This window comes from Anser cygnoides, chromosome 26 (genome assembly GCF_040182565.1).
Source record: "Anser cygnoides isolate HZ-2024a breed goose chromosome 26, Taihu_goose_T2T_genome, whole genome shotgun sequence".
NCBI lineage: Eukaryota > Metazoa > Chordata > Aves > Anseriformes > Anatidae > Anser > Anser cygnoides.
The window spans coordinates 3,512,263-3,530,317 of record NC_089898.1 but is presented as its reverse complement, the minus strand read 5'-3'; the positions used below and the strand labels follow the sequence as shown (position 1 = coordinate 3,530,317).

The window sequence follows — 18,055 nt, the reverse complement described above, 5'->3', positions numbered from 1 at the left end:
GAGAGCAGTACCTTCTAAGACTTAATTTGAATTAAGTACATTTGGTGCGGTTGCAAAGAATGATCACAGCGCTTTATCCAGTATGTTTCACATCTAAGTAGCTGCAGCATCTGCTTTCCTCTAAGGTTAACACTAACACCATGGGCTATTAATCTTTGTTACCTCTCCAAAAGCGAGCAAGGGAAATCACCCCAACACTGACATTTCAGGGGAAATATTTTTTAATCAAGATTCATATGTTATTAGGGCTCCAGAAGAAGGAGAGGTTAGTTTTTACATAACTAATGATATGTGAAGCACTGACAGCTGGTAGTCATTTTGGAAACACTCAGCTGTTGAAGGCATAACTACATAAACACAAACACATTCAATCAGACGCATAAAATTCTGAAAATTAAGTTAAAAAAATATGAAAATTGAAACTGAATTCAAACTCCTCAAAACACAACCTGCAGAGTTTTGACCTCTGACTCCCCAGAGTTGTGTGCTATGCTGTTAGGTCGATACATGGATAATTAAAAAAAGGATCGTACCTTGGGCATGAAACATGGCATGTAAAACAGGGTCTCTCTCCAGTTGTCTCTGGTTGCAGGTATTCCTCACCCCCAGTTTGCCCTCCTCAGGAGGCTTACAGCTGTAGCTCATCCTGTGGCACTATGGTACAGACATTCAGACTCACAAAAAAAAAATGTCCAGGGGTTATTAGCTAACAACTCTTGGATACCCTTCCATGCCCACCTGGTCACCTTTAGGGCATCACCTCAGCCCATTTTGCCATTTTACGATCTTTTTCTCTTTCCGTCCATAAAACACTACCCCAGCGTCACACGTTCTCTTTCCCCTTACTCAAGAGCACAAACAGAATAAGAGCTCACCATTAATGCCAAAGGACCTTTAAAGGATGATGATATCAGAGAGAGCACGGGAGAGACACCAATGTTTTCAGTATCGGTGGACCAGGATTCTCTTCTCTGTGGGAAATGGGTCATAACATCTCTTTTCAAGTTTATTATAAAGTATTTCAAAGCAAGGCTTAATCTGCCAGATCTATAATGCAGATTTTTAGTAGGATCCTTGTGCAAGGGAAAGGACATAAACCACCTGCCTTTGAATTCAGATGGAAACACGGATGATCTAAATCATCCAAGCCTGGTATATAAATGAAAAGCAACAACCAGACCAGGGACTGATCCCTGGAGAACTTGGTTATGATTCACTGTGGAAGATGAAAAGCTGTCTGTGTAAACAAATTGTTTATGGTCTGTTAAGCGAAAGTAAAACCAATGGAGTGCAGCAGATGTAATTCCAGCTGAGGATTCAATCTTACAAAAAGTGCACGGCTCTGACCCTGCAGCCCTTTTTCATAAGAACTTTCCCGGTAGACACGCAAACAAGCAAGGACTGCAGTATTTGCCATCTGTGCCCAAATGGCCCCCAAAGAGAAGAGTCAAAGCTTGAAGGAGCACTTTGTGTTCTGCCATTTGAAGAAAGGCAGAGAAGCTGCAGCCAAAGGCAAGCTCTGGGACTACAACAGCATAACTCGGTTCTTGCGTTGCCACCATGTTCATCCAGACAAACCCTCAGCTCTGCTCTTTCGGGTTCCAACCTCAACTCATTTAAGAGCAATCTCTTTATTATTTGATGGGCACTGGAGCATGTTCATAAGCGAACTATAAAGACAAGGGGCATTTAAACTGTCAGTCTCATGAGTGACTCCACAACCCGCTTCCTTCTTTGCTCGACCCCACCAAAACCACACCACTGGAAGGACCTAGGACATCTTCTCCAACTTGAGCACAGGTTTCAGATGATCTCATGGCAGCAGGTATATTTAAATACTGCCGGAGATCCTTATGTTTGCCCTCCCATTCCCCCTTGTCATTTTCAGTTTATTTCCAGACATGATTGCATTCAACCTAGAACTTCTTTGTTAATCAAAGGAGCTGGTATTTCCAAGGCTCCAACGACAGCTGCACCACCCTGGGTGGAGGCAATCTGCGCAGACAGGAGCTCTGGGGATTCAGCTAATAGCCCCTGATGTGCTTTCATGCTCAACTGGCCGCCCTTATGGCATCCTTTAGAGCATTACACGAAGCACTTCTTCACTTTGGTTTTAAAGCTTAAAAACCTTCAAGCATTTCCTGTTTACAGGTTCATGATAATTGCTACCGCTGTTCGATACGACGAAAGGATAAACACCGCACCCAGCATAGCTTTAGGGAGAGGATTTATGATTGCATAACAGATTTGCAGGTAAAATAAGATATTTCAAATCCATTCTCCAGTTAGATGATCCCATCATCTGAGTTTCAGGGTTTGTAACCACCCCATGGGTACTAATTAAAACTGGTCTCTGCAGGCTTGTACCACAAGAAATATCAGCTCTCCTAACCGAAGATGTATAAATAGGTGTTTGGCACTGAGAAACATTCAAACAAAAATCCAATCAAGCATGAAAAATAGGATGCTAGAAATAGAAACACATAAATGATGTTAAGTAGGAAATAAGTTAGACAAGGCACGCAGTGTTCAAAAGTCTGTCCACTGAGCTAGGAGGAGTTTGCTTAACCCAGATAATTGTCTCTAAGAAAAAAATGGAAAAGATTATGAAATCTGTAGTATTTTCCTACTTGTCTGAGATGCACACACAAATCAGCTGTCCTAATTACTTCTGAAGGGGATAACATTTAGCTCATTACTAAATTAGTGCCAACAGCAGATAGGGAAGATGCCACGCATCTTCCAACTCTTAATTTTCAAATGTATCTCTAAGAGCATTGTCTAAACATCCATATCTCCAGAAGGCAAAAAGCATTCATAATCACAGGACAAATCTGATCTTAATAAGCAGGAAATCATAGAAGCTTCCCACATCTGTTTTCCGCTTACTAGATTAGCAGTGGTGTCACATCTGATGTCATGCTGCTGTACACTGACTTTCAGCAACCTACAGCTTTTTTCCTTCCTTTCCAAGGAAGCATTTGGAAGCTACTTTTCTTGGCAAAGAACGTACATATGTGCACATCGTGTAATCAAGGATATCTAAGAAGTGACAGAAGTGCATAACAAGGGATAAGGGGAGCCTCGTTGCAAATACCTTCAAGGCCTGAATCTCCCTGTTTTCCCAAGCAGCGTTTCTTGGAAATATTTGTTACAACCAATTTTGGTATTGGCATTTCCAAATTCAGGGTGCATTTGGGTCACTTATGTAAAAGCCCCTCACTTTGGCAGTACTTACACATCTTTTAGCACCAATGCAGGGAACCTAATTCACATCACCAGTTAAAGTTCCCCCTGCGAGGCTGCTTGCACTGGGATGGCGTCTTGTACATAAGCAACGAGGGTTCAAATGTGTGATATTTCATTAGCAGACATACTTACACTAACATGCACGGTAAAAGGTCAGGACTTTCATCTTTTATCTGGGAGATTTGCAGGAGCGTACGTGGCTTCTAGACCCTTTTGAGTTGCCCTCAAGTCGGTCATCTAAATACCGGGCTAGGTGACAGGCATCCTGGTTCTGCAATTCCAGCAGAACAGGATAAGTTAAAATTTCTGTGGATGTCTAGCTCTTGCACTGCTTAGACAATATTAGCGGATTTACTCTGTGTATCCTAACCTACCTTAGAAATGCTCACTACACCTGAAGGCCTCCAGTCTTTGTTTACCACATCGCAAAACCTTTTTACCAACAGTTTCTGAGAGCTAGGCAAACCCATCCAAGGTTTTCCCTTTCTTTTCCTTTAAAAGCAGAGACTTTGCTGTACACCAAGGACCACGACCAGTAGCTGCATATTATTTCTTATTCTATCACAAAGAGGCAAAGGACAGGCTAACTCGCCTCCAAGCCGAGAGGTTTTGTTTTCAGAGCAGAACTTGCCATTCTGCTGGAAATGGCAAAACACCCAGACTTCAAAACATCCTCTCATCCCCAGTGCAAAGCAAACAAATACATGCTCCGTGACACAAGCAATTAACCCTGAAGTCCTTCACTTCAGACACAAGTCAACCTCCTCTCTTCTCCATCACTTTATAGAACAAAAGTCTCAATTTCATGTTTTGGCCTCATCAACATATCCCATTTCAAAAAAACTGGCAAATTACCACATGAAATATTACAGTAGATTTGTATTTTCCAAAAATTGTTCTTTTTTTTTTTAGAAAGTTTTCAGCCAGTTACAGCTACTCCCCATTACAAAAAGCGTATCTTAATATCAGATATTCTTGAAATCCTCACTACTAGACTGTTTTTTGAGTAGTCAATGTTAATACTATCCATAATCTTGCTTTCCAAAGCATCTGTATTTCATAGAGGTTCCTACTGAGGTTCACGAAGAACAGATTTGTTTTGTTGGCTCTCGCTTGATATCAGTTCACAAAAATGTCAGCGCAGTTGCTTAATCCCTGTGGACCTCAGGTGAGGTCGAAGAGCCGGTTTATCTGGGATGACTCTCCTAGAGAAATAGCATCCAGCAGCCCACAAAGGTTCTCTGATATCAAACAAACATTTGCCTTAACGCAATCTTTAAAACTAAAATTTTGCATATTTAATTAGCCACAGATGAAGGGAAACATCCCCAAGTCCTACGGGAGCAATTGTGCAATTATGCACCCAAATAATTATGTTCAGGAGAGCTGCTGTGAAACTCAACTGCAAGATTCCTGATTTCTTCCACCTGTGTAACCGAGTAGCCCCTCGGATGCCTGGCTACAGAGATATCTCAGGTGAAATCCGCACTTTAGAAATGAAAGAGCTCAACTCCTGTAAGATATCCTACAACAGCAGCTGATTTTGAACACTGCTCAACACCACACATTCGTGCAACCTCACCTGCTGAACTCGGCCATGCATTTGCAACGCAGTCTGACAGGATAAAAATCAGGTTTGGGTTTTGATGCTGAATCCTCTCTTGGCCTTCCATCAGACGTAAACTCAGGTCTTCAGGGACCAAAACAGCAATGCTTAGAAGTTGATGCAGGAGACGTAGCCTAAACAAACAGCTCTGCCGACGAAGAGGGTTGCAGAGTTCACCCACACATCCTGGAAAGCTTAACAAAGTCGTGAGTAGTCAAGTCATGACTTTGCTGTGGCTATTGCAAGCTGGCAGAGCAGCCCCAGAAAAATGTTGCTACTGGCTGCAAACCAGGCCAGCCTAATTTAGGGCAAGGTGTTGTTTGGTGACTCAAAGCCTTTAAACTTCACACTTTTTCTGAAGCTGTAAAAAGAGTGCTGGATGATGTTTCGGCACATAGGTTCTTGTTAATGGAGAGGACTAAGTGTACTAGGAAAAATTCCTTACGAAGTCTCATCACAGAATGTTTTCTATGCTGAAGAGCACTATGTTCGGCTTCAAAATATCTATTTTCGCACTTGGGCTATTTTATTTCCCTACTGTTAAAATAAAAATTGGCTAAACCACTTCAGCAGTGCCCGTCATGCACTTCCTTTCACCTGCAAATCCTAAAGCTCCGATTCTCTTCATTAAGCCACTGACGATATAAAGACAGACTGCTACGTAAACCACCATCAACAAAGATAAATGCACAGAAATGATATAGAAAGTGGCCTGCAGCATCATTGCAACACAAACAGAACTTTCTGAAGAGGAAATTCATCCAGTCACTAGGAGAACTCAACACAAAACAATAACGACTTGAATTTTAAAAGCCCTCCTGTATCAAATGCTGCAGAAGGATTCAAAAGCCTTTCAAAACTTCATAAATCATTAAAAAAAGACTCCACTCCACACAGATAGAGCCATCAACTCCACAAGACAACAAGAACAATATAGTTATCAAACACTTCTCTCTGCAAAAGTACAAGTCCAACTGAAGGTCAATCCGATAGCTTGCCAAGCCCAGTTTGTCTCATAGAGTATGCTTGAAAAAACGTTGAGCAGAGACAAGCACACAAGGACTTGTCACCCATCCTCATAACAGGGTTACAACACATCTTTTCAGAGCTGGAAGTACCAGCTGAAACACTAGTGAATGTACCCTCCAATAAATCCTTTAACCCTTTTTAGAATTAACCTGTATTTTGAGTTTCTGCAACATCAAGTTGCCAGGGTCCCACAACTTAATCACTTTTCTTAAACATTATTTCTGTTTCATTTTTTTTTAAACTCACTGCTTTCTAATTTTATCTAGTGCCCCTCTGCTTCTTGTATTACAAAAAAAATATTATCCAACGGTAATAATTTCCTATGTCTTCTCCTTCATCTCTTTCTTCTTCATTTCTATCATTTCAGCTAAACTGAAGGCCATGCCTCCAATCATCCTCGTGCCACACAGGGGCTGGAATGCGATGGCAAAACAGAATGAGGATAACCAAGCTGTACTCCTAGATGTTTATTTGATCTTTAATAATAAAACTAGTTTAAGTGTAAATTCAGGGAGGGGGAAGGGTGGAGATTTCTACTGTCCTTCCCTCTGCAGTACAGCTTGGCATGACCATTTCTACAAACTTTCTCAGAAAAATATGAAGGAGAGCATAGCAGAAGTGGTTACTACATCTCCAGGAGCAGTTCCCTACACCAGCGTTTGCACCTTCCCCAAGCACCAGGCAGTTTAACACTTGTCCAAGCTAAGAGTTGCCTCGCATCCTGATCTGAGCGTTTGGAAGTCAACAGGGAAATTACAGCTGCTGCAATTAATCCAAGTGTAAAAAGATCAACAACAGTCTATTCATCTTTTATTCTCTTGTAACTGACTGCAGTTAATGCTACCAACACCTCCAATGATACACAGTCCAGGTCCAACAGCAGCTTAACTGTTCCTACATCCTCCAAAATGAGACACTTGATAACTGAATATCAGTTTTCCTCCTCCCATACATCCCTGCATATCCGTGGCGAAACTTGATTTTCTTCCTTCCTGTCGAGGAACGCTAGTCACAAATATTCAGCTTATATTTAGGAAAGAAAAGGTAAAGGGTGCTTCTGAACCTGACTTCATGGGCCACGTTTGATGAGGCATCAAGTCTTTTTGGGGTGTTTCTATGCAATACATGCTGTTTCTTCCATCAGATATCCAAAATCACGAGTGACATACTGCCAGAGATCATTTTTATTCCACAGGACATTAAGGTCTTCAAATGACACAGCTAGGTCCAGAATAGAGCATGGAAAATAAAGAAAATACACTCTTTAATTTTGTGGTGCCATTTACGCCATTTGCCCCGCCATCCTTTTCCTAAAAACCCACAGTGATGGCAACAATGCAAACGATGACGTTTCTTGGAGCAGAAGTGCTTTGTAAACAAATAGCCACAGCTTGGAGTACAAAACAAGCGGCTCCAACTTGAAACATTTGGCAAGGTGCAGGTGCATGATGACAGTGTGTTAAATTCATTATTCAACACGCTGCAAAGCGTAACATGTCAAAGTGACAATTTATACTATACTTACCTCCAGTCAAAGATATTAGAACAGAGCGATGGGTGCTTGAGCAGCAGAAGTGATTCAGTAATAGAGATATCCAACCTGCAACAGCAAAGAAAAGTGCTTACCAGACTTAAACACCCTGATGCCAAAGGGGGATTAAAGGAAGTGTTTGGAGCCAGAACAATTCAGTGAATAAATCCATTGCATTTAGTTCACATTGTCTTTTGTAGAGGAATAAAGTATATAAGCACTTATATTTCTAGTATCCTTAGAGCTTCATATGAAAGAGAGTTCCCATGTTATATCATACAGTACTTCCCTTGTATTCTTAGTGACCCGAAGAACCCAAGGGTATTTTCTGCACTTGAATCTACCCAGACACAGGTGTAGGAGGTCTCCTCTGTGTTCCCGCTGCTGGGACCACAGCCCAGTACCCTGGAGGTCAGCAGAGCTGGGTTATCTCCCCAGCTTTGCTGCTAGCCTGGAGGCTGACTTGGTGGTGAGCAGGTCCAGCTCTCTGCACGTCAGTCTGTCCAGTCGTAAACTGAAGGTAACACTGATACTCACTGCCAAACTCTTGGAAATGAGCTGAAGTGAAACATATTCTGCTAGGACAGGCATCACTGTTGCGGTTAGTGTTGTAATTAAGCACAAGACCTTGTCATTTCCCTTGTCAAAGAATTCTCCCAGCTACAAGCAAGCAAAACTTCCCCCAATCCCCCAAAAAACAACTCTTATTTAAGGCATAAGTTGATAAACAAGAAACCTTAGCTGCAGGCACACAGCATAAAGGCAACGACCACCTTGAGAGCCCAGGTAACTCAGTCCTTATTGCTACAGCAGCCACCGGTGCCACCCATGTTACACAGCCAACGAGCAGCAGCACAGGGCCACTGCTGGTGTTTATCGTAAGTCATTCACCGAAATGGATGTTACACGACGTTAGAAGTATGTTGGGTGTCTGGGTGCAATAAAAAATTAATTTACCATTCACAAAGCTTCTCATTTAGTTAAATCAGCTGTGTTTCAGCTACATTATCTGTATGTTTCTAATGTATTTATTCCCTATATTTTTGCAGAGCTGGCTCAAACTGAGCTTTATTTTTTTTATTATTAATTCAATATAATTTCTACATATTCCTGGGAGTAGACCATGGTGTAACAATTGTGCTACCACATTGCCATCTCCAGGCAAGCTGAAGAACTGTGTAAAAAGCACTTTCAGAATTGAGTATATATATCTCTTTTTAAAAGAATATATTTTAACATTTTTCAATTAAAAAAATACAATTTGTGTACTAAAATCAGTCTTAGAAAACAGAATGCCATAGGTGTATATTATTCCTAAGCTGACAAACCCTCATTAGACGAGTCCATACCCTCCTATCAAGCTACTCACAAGAGCTCTGACTGACAAGGACAAAAAGTCAGTCACTTCGTATATGCAACACACATTTCATTTTAAAGTATCGTGTCACATTAAGACTTCCAGCAGATTAATAAAGAGCACTATCAAAGACATGCTCTGGGTCGTACTTTGACTGGCAAGAGCCAGCCAGCACCACGTTAAGGCTTTCTCGATCTCACACATGCTTCTGCTGAAAAGCAGCTGCACACTATAGCTGTGCTGCTCTGTTTTAAAGATAACTAAGGTGTTCCAACTAATTACTCTACCCTTCAAGCACCATGATGAGAAATGGCATATCTAAAATTTCTTGGAAGCATTCTTCACTCGGCAGCCTCCTTGCTTTAAAAATGAAGGGAGCAAGCCTAATTGTTAAACCATTCAAACACAGATTAAGACTATATTTAAAATAAAATTTCCAGAATTACCATGGTTCATAACAGAATAAGAGGCAGGTTTACAGGACCATAATACAGCTGTGTGAGATGCAAAAATGTGCTGATCCTCACTTGAAGCAACACAATTTCACGCTGCATCAGCAAGTTACACCTCTTGGTAGCTGGGACCCTGCCAGTTACACAGTTGCACAACAGCAAAGACGTTATTCTGCCAGAACCATGCAAGATCTGTAAAACTGGTGGGCACTCTCACATGGGAAAGGATCTGGAAAATTAGAGGTTGGTCTTCATAGATGTTCTGTTCTTGTCCTCCTTGCCCACTGCAAGCTCCCTCCAAAGGTGGCTGGTAGCTCAGCACTGGCTGCAATTCATAGTGTTTCCCAGGTTCAGCTTCTGAAACTGAAATATGGGCTTTTAGAGAAAAGCCACGGGCAGTGAGATGTATGTTTCTTATAGAAACACCTCCCTACCAGGGCTGAGGAAGGAAAATAAACCACAAAAAGAAAAATCTTACCTCTAGAGGCACATAAAACTTAAAAGAAAAAAAGGATTCATTCCAGAAAAGAAATTCTGTGCTTTATGAACAGCAAAGCTTCATTACCTGAAAAAAAAAATTAAAACTGTAGCCTTAGACTATACTCAGTTCCTTCTGAACTGCTTCTTGCAGGTAGAGGTGAAATTGTATAAAAGTTATTGGATTCCTCTATCTTTCACCAGCTACAGTGATGTATATCATCATGCCATGTTAGCAACACTTACCAGTATAAATGAAATGCACTTCTCTGGAGAAGCATAAACCTCATCTACTCCCTAAGCAAAGATATGCAAGAAGTTATGTATTTTTTTTCTCCTCCAGTGATAACAAATCTGATTGTTACCATATACACGTATGGCTTTGCTCAGCAGAAGTCGGATACGTTGACCTGGCTCTGCTCCCACACAAGATGGGGAACGAGCTGTCCCGACAACATTAACCTTCGCGGTAAAACAACTTGTTTCTCAGCAAGGCTTATCATCTTGGGCTCCATTTTGTGATAACACCATTTATACCCCTATGCCAATATCAGAACAATCAGTTCAATTCCAAAAAGTAAAGATGAATCACATCCCCGTTGGAAATAGTTGTATTTCTACGGTGAATACAAAGCAGAAAGTTTCATGTGCATAGGAACCCTCCTCTCACTATTGCTTGGTACCAGTGACAATGTGTGCTGCAGCTCCATAGCTCTTCAGAAAACTTTGTTCACCACAGCAACTAGAAAAAAATAGCTAGTTCTTTGAGGGATTTTGGTTTTAGTCTGCAATTTAACTGAACAGCAAATTATTTAAGTTCCACTGGAGGAGCGAGAGAAAGCATCCGTCAAAACACACTTCACATGCTTAGCACTTACTTGATGTCAAATCAAAACATTTTGTTTTGTTCTTCAAATCATGAAACCTAAGAACAAATTACCTCAAAGTCAGACTCTACATATTAAAGCTCAGGTGAAAAAATGGTGGGTTTTGTGGTCATTTTATTTGTTTGCTTTGTTTTCCAAACACTGATTGCAGCTCTTCAGACGTTAGAAACTAGTTGAGAAAACCAAAGTTTACACTGGCACTTAAATAACCATAAAGGTCTTTCAAAGAAATTTAGTTACCTTGTGTAAAGCTTGAAGTGATGCAGTGTTGTAGGAGGCAAACAGTCTTTTACAGCTGGGCAAATACTTCCCAAATTACTGTCACAGCCCACATTTTCCAATTGGCTTTGGAACAGTGCTGGAACTCTTCAGAAACCCAAGTTGCTAGGTCACTTCTGAAAAGGAGACTTCAATACTTGAGAATATTTTATCCAAAAGTAAAGCCTCAAATTTATCCAAATTTTATCCAAAAGTAAAGCCTCAAATTTATCCAAATTTTATCCAAAAGTAAAGCCTCAAAGCCTCAAGAAACAATCTAGTAATTTGCAAAGGAAGGGCAGCCCCAGCCCAACTTTTGGATGCAACCCTCAGATGTAACACAAGCCACAAGAATATAAAACACAGAAGGCATAAAACACACGTCCGAATTAACTCAAAATACACAACGTTACTTCCAGTCCTGTCAAAACCACCCAGCTTTCCGCCAGCAGACTGTAATTTGCCAGTCAAGGTTCAGCACACGCTGTGCTACCTCTGCAAGAACTGACCTCGCAAACCACACCATACCCCAGCACACTTCTCCGAGGGAAGTTTGGGCCCATAAGTTAACGCAAGTAGAATCAAAAGGCACCAAGTGGTTCTTAAAATGCACAGAACATTTATTTTCTCTGCACTGTGCAAAAAAATAAGCTTAGATCGACAATTGGAAAGATATATATGCATATACACACATTCAGAAGTGTCACTGCAGTGTCTCTGGACTTCTCTATTCCCTTGGGCATGACTAAATTAAATTTTCAAATTAAATCTCTCTTGATTTACAACAGCAAAATGTAACAGCATTACACCACAGCAGCTCAGCAAAAAGGACAGTGTGATGTATCATGAGGTGCGGTGCTTAGCCTGAGCACTGGCCCCTCAGAGAAGAATATATCCCAAAATGAACTGAACTACAGCACCCATGCAGGAGCCAGAGGAACATTTATACGTTTACCATGTTCGCTTTCAGTCTAAAGGGTGTTTTTCTCCCCCATTTCTACCTTCTATGCCAAATCAAGAAGTTGAAAATACCATCAAACCTTTCTAACCAATAAATTCATAAGCACGAAATACGAATACAAAGTGAGGACAAAGTTGTCACAAACATGATGAAATGATGGCAAATGTAATAAAGGTCAAAACAGCGTAGTTCAACAGTTTGACTTCCTTAACCAAGTTTTGGATATTCAACCCTTGATAGCCAATGACAGATTCTTCCTTTATTATTATTATTGTTGTTATTATTATTTTTCAACCAGCCTTTTCACCATGGTTCAATGGCAACCTCTAGAAATCATCAGCCAAACACAGATTAAGCTGAGGATCCATACAAAGCCTATGTACCCTCCATATAACAAAGCAAACAGAAAAGACTCACCACTGAGGACCTGTTTAAAAGCAGAACGGCAGCATGATGTGCTCTGCTTTACCAATGCTCTGTTTCCATGGGACACTAACAGTCTAGGCAAAGCTACAAATTAATTCAGCTATCATTTTCAAACTCATTTCTCATCTCGTGAAAAAATGTATGCAGCACAGAAACAAACAGTTACATGCTTCTGAGCATATTCAATGAGACCGTTTGACACAGTGTTGTAAAGGGCATCCAGACCTGTTTATTTTGACTAATTTCAATAAACTATTGTGTCTGCATCTGGAAACACTTGACTCCATCGCTTTCGGAGGCAGCTCAGTTTTCCAGACCCCTTATTTTCCATTCCTCTTCAGTAATGCCTTATTTTCCTATTTTCTCTCATTTTATTTTATCTTGACGTGAAGAATTTCCTCTGGATCACTTAAGAAAGAATATAGCAGTCCGGAGGGAGTCCAGAGGAGCTGTTTCCATGGGGCATGAAGACCACCAACATCCTATCCACATCAGTGACTACAGAAACTAAGAAATGAGCCAAGGTAAAAGACATCTTCCTATAGCATTAGAATGAAAAAAAATAATATATATATATATATAAATAAAACAAATTTACACTAGCCACATACCCTGAAATTATACTTTCTTCATCTTTCCAGAAGCACCAAGCATGCTGTTTCTGCAGGACACAGACATTGCTAGGCTAACAATCCAAGTTAGGTATTTATAGTGAACACAAATATGTGTTGTTTAAGTGCCTTGCAGCTCCTATGTCATTTATCTGCAAAATCCTAGAGAGGCAGGGAGGCTTCCCCCTCCTGCTGAGGAGGACATAAGGAGGTGTACAGCTATTTGCCAGGTACTGGCAAATGTTGAAGGAAAATCCCCTCCTATGTCAACCCGTAGCACTGCTTCCTGCAGAGTTTTTATTCTAATTTAAACTTACCTGCTCTTCTGTGAGTGAATCACAGCTCCCAAAACAATTTTGCTGTCTTAGAGAAAAGAATGCAATAAAATTAAGGAAAAAAAAATCAAACACCTTTGAAGATGTGGCACGATACAGGAGCAAAGAGACCGATTACTCTCATCTCACTCACTCTAGGTCCAGAAGCAAATTGCACAGCTCTGTCAGCACAGCACGGCCCCATGGCTAATAACCTGTGATGCCACACTGCTTTCCGACACAAAGAAAACCTCCCTGCACAACACCATCCTGTGCCCTCCGGCTGTGTGAGGCTCAGTCTCTGCTTTCACTGCATGGCAAAAGCGTCCACAATGCCCGCTCTCCTCTGCCGTACAGATCTGTCCTAGCACAGAAGTGGAGAGGAGCCCCAAACTAAGCATGACAGCAATTGAAAGGTATTTGAGGCACGCGGACGTGGCACTAACAGACATGGTTTAGTGTTTGATCGTTGGACTTGATGACCTTGAAGATCTTTTCCAACCAAAGTGTTTCTATGTGGTGGAGACTCTGGTCAATCCAATTGATCAGGATGGGGAGGAAGGATCTAGTCCCATGTTCTGGGCTGCAATCAAACTGAGGCAGAAACATTAAATGCCCTGTGTAGGTTAGCCTCCTCGAACAGGAGAGATGAGCCAGGTAACCGCAGCTCCTTCACCACCACTGCAAACTGCATTTTCATGACTGCAGAAAACTGGATGTAAAACTCCCATCAGGCGAACAGACAACCCTTATGCTTCTGAAGAGCCCTGAGTTCTGTGAGTGCGAAGTGCTATGGATATTACCCTTATTATTTGCAGCTATCAGTCAACTACATTTCAGCAGCACTAAAAATTCAGTCAAAGCAAAGTCTCAGCAGAATCGCTCCAGAACAGGTCACGCTACACCACGAGTATTCTCTCTTTCAGGACCGATTGGCTGATACAACACGTACGAGCCCTAGCTCAGCATGCTGCTCTGCTAATGCTTCCTCCTGTACCAATTATACTCTTGTATGTGTTAATGTTACACGAGAAATCTTTACAATTACAGTAAATCACCCACTCTGAATCCTGCAGATAACATTTTTTAATGAACATTCATTATAGGAAGAAAATATCTCCTCAGACAAAACCGTGGAAAAATACAGTTTTATGACATATGAAATTCTGGCTTTCCCTGTCTATCTAGGATAATTTGTTTTGTAGATTTAGCCCAAGATGCAGCTCTCGCATACATAAACTGCCAATGTTTTAGACTCCATCCAATCAATCGGTAACTGGGAGACCAAACAGTGTCACTAATGTTTTGGTTTCAACATACAAGCCAAAGCATTCTGTCAGAGCTCACAGAGTCCTTGGCACGTCCTCTGGTCAGGATCAGCTCTGCAGCCATGGACCCATCAGCCACACAGCTGCCACATGCTGCAGCACAACCCTGAGATGCCAGCATCTAAAACACATCGCTGAGACACAAGGAAGAGGCAACACGGGTCAGTGGTGAGATCAGAATGACCATTAGCAAGTGTCACAACGCGTTTAGCTGGCACTACCTGTGGCCGAAGCGAGTCATAGGGAAAGAATTTACTTTGGTGCACCCATAAGCCCAAGACCCACTGGAATACATCCAGGTAAAAAAACACACTATGTTCTATAATCTCAGCAGGAAACTAACCTGAAAGTATAGGTTTCCCTTGAATAATTTCTCAGGCAAGCCGTCTGCCAAAGTTTGCATCTAACCCGCAGGATATTTCATCACCTCCCACAGGCAACCTCCACCAGTGATGGAGATAAGTGGGCACTGCTGCTGTTAGGAGGATGAGACCTCACAAACAGATTTTCTTCCAACTGCTGGGAATGACCGGATATTTATTTGTGGTCTCTGGAAATCATTTCGATCCAAGCCCTTATAATTAGCTGCAGCAATGGCTGAGAAATTATTTATGTAAGAATCATTGCTCTTGCATTAAGAAGGTGAGTTAGAAACCAGGAAATCACACCAGGCTGGGGTTGGGGACGAAGGCAGGACCAGGGCAGGCTTTGCAATAAAAAAATAAAGCTTTTCATCTGTAAGCAAGCTGAATAAACAAACACTGAAATCAATCCCCCTTAAGTGAAAATAACACTGCATCACTAAGCACCAGCAAGCTGGACCAAGTGATAGAACAAGTGTTTAAAACCCTATCAAAAAATAGATCATAAAAAAGCAGTTTACAAATTAATTGGTAGAAGTAAACCATTGAAAGCAGATGGTTTCACAGTGAATTTCTGGGCAAATCTTTTACCAAGGAAACAAAACAAAACACCTAAAATGCATATTCATAGGGTGAGGAACATGGCCAGCGAGTGAGGCAACCACTTCATCTCATGTTAATGCAGTAACAAGGTACAAGGCTTTGGCCTTCTACTGTCGTTTTGTCACAGCACAGCTCTGCTACTCCTTAAGAAAGTATAAAATGCTAAAAAATGCTGTGTCAATGTTGTTTATTCTGAAAATAAGCAGTCCAAGTAGAAACTGGGAAAGAAAGGGAATAGCAAAGCCACTGGGCATAACTACATGCTTACTAAGGAATGCTCCTGCTTGAAATATGGAGTCTATGATGCATCCATGAGCAGCTTTATGTCACCCAGTAGAAAAAATGATCTGGTCATTCATTAGAGGGCAGGTCTTCATAGATGCAACTGCGCATCAACTGACACATGAGAAAAAAGAACCTGAACAGAATAAATACTTAGATGTGGTGATTTCAAACACCTGTGAAGTCACTCCTGTCATCTGACGCCTGCTTTGGGGAATCTTGGCTTGGAAAAAGTGTACAATGTGGCTAAAATCACACAAGAATCATCAGTAAGGCAACATCTGCTTCCTTGTTTCTCAAGTGTCTGAGGCCTAATTCAATGCGTGTGTTTGGCATTCCAGGTTTCAGTAGATATCTATTATATACTTAAGAATAAAGCTAAGCAAGGTTTTTAATCTGCACTGTACAGAAATGAAACTGACACAAAACAAGTGATTTCACTCATAGGATGCGGGAGCTGAAATATGGACACGAACTCTAGATTAGAGTAACCCAAACTGAAGCCAGAAACGAAGTGTCTTTGCCACTCCAACTCTCTTAGACCAATTTAATTAATAAAATAGTAACAAGATCAACAAATTCTTCAACAATTTGACGTGAGCTAAAGCCTACCCACTCCCAAGCACCACAGAATAAATTGGATTGTGCCATCTTGAGGCAAATTGGTGGTCTACTCCCTCCACAATACTTACTGCGTTCCAGCACTGAATATTAGTGACTGAGCTTTATTTGGTTACAGGGCAGGGGGGAAGATGAGTCTTCAGAAGCTGTTCATTCCGTAGAAGAGAGAATCAAGGCATTTACAAATCGTGGTAGTAAAGTCAGGGAACAGCTCAATTACTGCATCTGCTGCTACTGGAAACAAAACTACGTGCCAGAGGCATAATGAATAACGACTGTGGCACGTAAATGAAGAAAATAATTCCAATGGGTAATGAAAATCAGATGATGTATTATAACCGTAAGAAAACTAAAAGAGCTCACTGCAAGCAACGCGGTGGCAGTGACAACCAACAGGACTTAACCTTCAATTACAGCTCTCATGTTGTAGCAGCACTGAAGGCAACCGGGGCTCATTGCATGGCACCACCCCAACGGGAAGCAGCTTCGGGGAACATGGGCCACCCCAGTTCCCACTGAGGTGCCAGCTGCTTGAATGGGGGAAAAACCACCAATGTGTTAAGCAATGGCCACATTGCATCACCTATTTCAAAGGTCTTCCCTGCATCCTCTTATTTCATTGGTTTTTTTTGTTTGTTTTAAATCCAGTCCAGGTTTTTAAGTCTTCCCTGCTTGAATCCCTAGAAAAAACATTCTAAGAAATATTGCTGTTACTTCTCAGTTAGTTTTCTTGAAAACCATACAATAGAAGAGTAATACTAAACAGTGGTAGGTGGAAGAACAATAGACAGACTCCAACAGACTTTGGTGCAAAGATTAATAGATGAGTGAGGCAGCATCCCTGCAGATAAAGGTGGGTTAGTGATAACTTCAATAAGTCCTTATCACACATTCCTCCAGGTATCAAAAAACAGAGGAACAAAGAAAAGGGTCAAAAGAAAAGTATAATTAATGAATGGTGGGGAATTGGAAGAAAAGAGATAAGTCTCTGGGCTGTAAAATGGAAAAGGTTTTGGTAAAAGAGCTTTTATCATCTGTCTTTTTCCCCACACTACAGCAAAACAATCGCAGAGAGAGGACGAATAGAATGTGGGAGCAGGAGCTAAACTGGGCTGGATATTTGACATGGGATTTGGCTGCACAAACAAGATTTAAGGAGCAAGTTATCTAGTCTGATGTGTTTCCAAGAAAATAGCCCCCAGAGAGATTTACCAGGAGGTCCGCTAATCTTGGGTCTCAAGTCCTTCCAACTGGTTTTGAAATTCAAGAGAGCCTGGATCAAGCTTGGTTGGAAAGAGAGGGAATTGATGTTTAGACAGCTTTGTGCCCCAAATCTGTGCAAACTGTTACTTATGCCATAGAAGCAGTCAGAAGCCTCAGGTGCTAACCACAAGCAGGCTACCCTGTGTTAACTCTACCTGTAAGAATACACAAGTAATTACAGTTGATTAACTAGATCACATTATTAACTCGATCCATAGGGAGACATAGGCTATTTTCAGCATGACAAAACCTTCTTTTCTATGTCACCCAGAATAGCCATCTATTCAGCAACTTTTACATGATAAAGAGAGATGGATTTGAGCCAATGAATGAAACCTTATGAATGAACTGAGTAAGGAACGACATGAGCATCCAGAAAAAAAAGCTTAAAAATCATAGAGCTATGTTGCAAGTGTGCTGCCATCACTCGGCTCGTGG

General features: G+C 41.3%; 1 long non-coding RNA gene across 1 annotated transcript in view; it reads right to left on the bottom strand.

Moving 5' to 3' along the window:
* The window catches only part of LOC106046254 (uncharacterized), a 237,577-nt gene that overhangs the window by 108,344 nt on the left and 111,178 nt on the right, over positions 1–18,055 (bottom strand). Inside the window, exons 29-34 of the long non-coding RNA XR_010826660.1 lie at positions 10,829–10,983; positions 9,703–9,789; positions 9,442–9,587; positions 7,410–7,484; positions 4,832–7,105; positions 534–3,520 (exon numbers count right to left, since the gene is read on the bottom strand). This is a non-coding gene — a long non-coding RNA (uncharacterized lncRNA). The remainder of the gene's footprint in view (positions 1–533; positions 3,521–4,831; positions 7,106–7,409; positions 7,485–9,441; positions 9,588–9,702; positions 9,790–10,828; positions 10,984–18,055) is intronic.